We start from the raw sequence: 5,025 nt of genomic DNA on the forward strand, positions 1-5,025 counted from the left end.
TGGCCCCTGGGATGCCTTGCTCAACCTTGCAAGGACCACTGAGCTTTTCCCGGTCTGCCCCTCTCCACCCTCCCCACCAGAGGCAGAATAAACAAAATCAGAGTTTTGGGCATTCGGCTGGCCTCATAGGACTCACCTGGCCACATGGATGACTATAGGCCAGCTTCTGGCTTGGAGGGGGTGGGGACAAACTCATAAGGAGAGAGGGATAAAAGAAGAGATCCTTCTAAAACCTTGGGCAGTTTTTCCCTGTACTTGCCCCTACCCCAAATTAATTGAAGTAGCTCTCTGGAGAGGAGGCCCTTTGAACTGGAGGAGAGATTTGTGGTTTCTCTAAGACATCTGAGAGGCAGAAGACTGGGGAGAAAGCCTGTTAGTCCCAGCTCCCACCAAGCATTCCTGGGCTCTAGGCTTGTAATCCCCATCCCCCTCGGCCTCCCTTCCCCCTAGCCTCCCGCAGTGCTGCTGCCCGTGACCGCTAGCTGGAAAATTAGCCCAGGGAAAGAGTTTCTCTGTCTGTCTCTCACCTCATTAGACTAGTGAGGAAATTTAATTGGGAGTCTCTTGGGCTTTCTCTGCAAAGACAGGCTGGCGGGCTGGAGCAGAGACTATGATGGAGGGCGGGCTAGGACGCTGGGGTCCTTGTCCCAGGAAGGAGAGGCCAGCCCTGGCTTGGAAGCTCCTGGAACCTTCCAATGACCCTTCCAGAACTGGTTCTGGGGACTGGTTCCCTCTTGCTGCTCCAACCGCCTCTTTCGTCTCCACTACATGTAACTGAGGCTGTCCTTCTCTCAATCAGTTGAGGGTTTATTGTCTGTAGAGCATTGTATTAAGTGCTTGGGAGAGTACAATATAACAGATGCATTCCCTACCCACAATGAGCTTACAGTCTAGAGGGGGAGACAGACATTAACATAAATAAAATTACAGCTATGTACATTAATGCTGTGGGGTTGGGAGCGGCGATGAATAAAGGGAGCAAGTCAAGGCAGGATGAAGAAGTGAGTGGGAGGTGAGGAAAGAAGGTCTTAGGGACGGCCTGAGGCCGTGGCCACAGCACCCAGCCAGGCTCTGGGGTAGCCTCCATCCTAGTTGGAGTTTACAGTTTGAATAAAATTCCATCGGGCCTGATTGAGGGTGGGGCAGAGCCTGGTGGAAGCCCTGGGTTTCTAGATGCCCTCTGTCCCCCATGCCCCAAAGGCAACACCCTTACTTTCCCCCTTGGGAGGGTCTGCAGAGCTGGGGTCTAGGACTAGGCAGTGCCCAGCCACTTCATCCTCCCTCTGGCCCCCAGCCCCATAGGGTCAGGCCTGGTCAAGGTCCAGAGCTGGCAGCAAGAGAACAGGACCAGAAGACCTGTGAGACAGAAGACCTGCCTTCAAGTCCTGGCTCACCACTTCCTGCTGTGCCTCCATTCCTTAACTTAATTCTCTGTGCCTCCATTCCTTCTTCTGTAAATTGGAGATTAAAATACCTGTTTTCCCTCCTACTTAGACTGTTAGCCCCCTGTCCAACTGATTATGTCCAACTGAAGATCTCAAATCTAACCCAGCACTTAGCATAGTGCTTGGTACATAGCAAGCACTTAAAGAATACCATTATTATTATTATCATTATCATTATTATTGTTGTATAACAGTAACAAGCAAATGACTAAGTAATCCCAACAGCCACATAGTAATAATAATAATATGTATTAAGCATTTACTATGTGCCGAGCACTGAACTAAACATTGGTATACTTGCTAGATAATTAGTCCCTGTCCCACACAGGGCTCACAGTCTAAATAGGAGTGAGAACAGATATTTAATCCCCATTTTCTTGTCTTGTCTTACGATGTCAAGTCATTTCCGACCCATAGCGACACCACAGATGCATCTCTCCCAGAACACCCCACTCTCCATCTGCAATTGTCCTGGTAGTGGATCCTTAAAGTTTTCTTGGTAAAAGTAGTGACATGGTTTACCACTGCCTTCCATGCAGTAAACTTGAGTCAACACCCTCAACTCTCTCCCATGCCACTGCTGCCCAGCATGGGTGAGTTTTAACTTGAAGTAGATTGCCTTCCACTCGCTAGCCACTGGCCAAGCTAGGAATGGAATGGGTATGCCTCTGCTTGACTCTCCCTCTCATAGCCGAGACTGGTAGAGTACTGGAAACTCTCCAGGTGCGACCTGGAGAGGGGACTCCCCATTTTACAGATGAGGAAAATGAGGCACAGGAAAGTTAAGTGATTTGCTCAAGGACACATCGTAGGCAAGTGACCCTCAGTTCCATGCTCTTTCCACTATGCCACACTGCTTCTCACATGTGGGTCACTTGCTCATTCATTTCTCCCCTTACCAGCCACTCCTCATTGTGGAGAACAATTTTCACAAATCCTTTTGTTGTGCTTCACTCCAGCTCAGCCCAGCCCCGCCCCAGCTCACTTCAGGTTCAACCCATAAAATATGAATGGAAACTGTTCTAGCACCCATGTTTACGAGCCTCCTCTATGTGTGTGGACTGCTGGGTGTGTTGGCCGCTGAGTGTGTGGTGTAGGAGCAGTGTGCATGTTGTGGGTGTTGTCTGAATTTGTGTTTGTGGTGCACAAAGATTAATGCTGGGAGTTTCTGGGGTGGAAGCAGTAAGTGCCAGACCAGGCCCCTCAGAACGAGCGTGTCTGCCTGGTGTTTTAGAGCAGGAAGCAACACCTCAGCTGAAATCACTTAAACAAAAAGATTGCAGTGAGGGACAGAATGCAAGAAAGTAATAAGGTTTAAAGCAGGTCAGAGCCCTTTCCCTGCTCCAGCGCGCCCGAGTGAGATGCATTATTTAATGGTCTTTGGTCACCGCTGATCTACTGTTGATGAAATAGATGATTTTGTTCCAAAGAGCATTAGAGAAGAAATATACAATCCCGCCTCCCATTCCAGGGACCTCTCTCCCCGCTAAGAGCCAGGAGATTGAAGCTTTTCCCTCTTGACAGGAGCAAAGCAGTGGAAATGGAGACGCACAGAATGGCAGAGAATGTTGTAATGGTGCCGCCGTGGTCAGAATTCAGGGGTGAGATCCACAGCCTGCATGGGCGGGGGGAGTCAGCAGGGCCAGAGGTGCAGGGCCAGAGGTGCAGAGACAGAGCTAGAGGCAGAAATAAGGCTAGAGGAAGAGGCGGGGCTGGAGAGCAGGCCCCATCTCCCCTCTCCAGCCTTTGTGACACTTTTCTGGTTTCTCAGACTCTCATTTACAATGCCACGGCCAGTTGGGTCTCTCTACTAAGACTGAGAAGAAAACCCAGGCTTGAGGTTCATTTCTGAGCCAGAAAGGGGAGTCAGCTGGTCCCCGTTCCACTGACGATCAGGAAGAAGGGATCACACTGCGGCAGGAGAGATTCAAGTTTGCCATTACAGGGAGGTGGAGCAGGTGAGGGAGTCCCCACACTAAAAGAGATTCCAGAATCTGCATGTCTATGGGGAACATCTCTCCCCCTCCTACCTTGCCTCACTGATCTACAACAACCCAGGCTGCACACTTTGCATCTCTACACTAACCTCCTCACTGTACCTCCATCTCAGCAATCTCACCATCAAGCCCTTGCCTTCATCCTCTCTCTGACCTGTAACTCTCTCCTCCTTCATTGGTATTTGTTAAGCACTTACTCTATGCCAGCCACTGTACTAAGCACTGGGGTAGATACAAGCTGATCAGGTTGGACACAGACCATGTCTCTTAAGGGGCTCATACCATTAATCCCCATTTTTATGGATAAGGTAACTGAGACACAGAGAAGTTAAGTGACTTGCCTGAGGTCACAAAGCTGGCAAGTAGTGGATCTGAGGTTAGAACACATATACTTCTGACTCCCAGAGCTGTGTTCTACCCAGTAGGCCACACTGCTTCTCAGGCCTCCAGTCTCTCCACGTTCAAAGCCCTCCTAAAATCATATCTTCTAGCAAGAGGCCTTTCCTAAGCCCTCATTTTCCGTATTTGTTCTCTTTTCTGCCTTGCCTATACACTTGCATCTATTGAATACACTCAGCTCCACAGCACTTATGTACATGCCCAAATATACTGCTAATCATTTCAATGTCTGTCTTCCCCTCTAAGCTCCTTGTTATTAATTATTATGGTATTTGTTAAGCGCTTACTATGTGCCAAGCACTGTTCTAAGCACTGGGGTAGTTACAAGGTAATTAGGTTTTCCCACGTGGGGCTCACATTCTCAATCCCCATTTTACAGATGAGGTAACAAGCATAGAGAAGTTAAGTGACTTGCCCAAGGTCACACAGCAGACAAGTGGCAGAGCCAGGATTAGTACCCATGACCTCTGACTCCCAAGCCCGTTCTCTTACCACTAGGCCATGCCACGTCTATCGACTCTATTGCAGAAGCACTTATTCCCAAGCACTTAGTACAGAGCTCTGCACACAGAAACCACTCAATAAATTCCGCTGATTGACTGATTGGTTGATAGAGGAGAGAAATGGATGAGATGATTCTTCCCCACTGCTGTGATGGTCTGGAGCTGCAGCTCTCTGTCGAGACTCATCCGTACCAGAGCCTGTGGAGACCAAGGAAGCAGAGGAGATGCAGGGCTACGTGGCATCAGAACTAATCGATGGGGAGGCAGAACTCAGCAGAATGGGGAACGAGGAGTGGGCTGAGCAGGGAGAGGTGGGATGTGGGTGGAACCTGGAAACAGGCAGATGGAGTGAACAGAAGCTCAAGCTGCTGGGGAGCAGATACGAGCATCTCTGCCCCCTGACCATTCCATGAGCTCTGATGGACCCTGAGCTACAAAATACATTGTGAGACAAGGATGCTGACCCACCTCTTCATGCCTCCACTACATCATCATCCGCATGGCCAGCGCCATATGCCCTGGGCTCCTAAAGTAGTCAGGTGAAGCCCCCGGTGAGGTCAAACAGGATTTCCAGTGCCTGGAGGACAGGCAGTCCTGGATGGCAGAGAGAGACCCCAGACCACTGTAAGGATGGAGACAGAGAGGACTCCCTCTGGGCTATGCCTTTCTTCCCTGGCGCAA

General features: G+C 49.8%; 1 non-coding gene across 1 annotated transcript; it reads right to left on the reverse strand.

Annotated features, from left to right (window-relative positions):
• Window positions 1-2,048: 2,048 nt before the first annotated feature.
• Window positions 2,049-2,186, reverse strand: LOC119927651. Its single transcript, XR_005450633.1, has one exon. It is a non-coding gene; the product is annotated as a small nucleolar RNA SNORA7 (small nucleolar RNA).
• Window positions 2,187-5,025: the final 2,839 nt, after the last annotated feature.

This window comes from Tachyglossus aculeatus, chromosome 4 (assembly GCF_015852505.1).
Source record: "Tachyglossus aculeatus isolate mTacAcu1 chromosome 4, mTacAcu1.pri, whole genome shotgun sequence".
Lineage (NCBI taxonomy): Eukaryota > Metazoa > Chordata > Mammalia > Monotremata > Tachyglossidae > Tachyglossus > Tachyglossus aculeatus.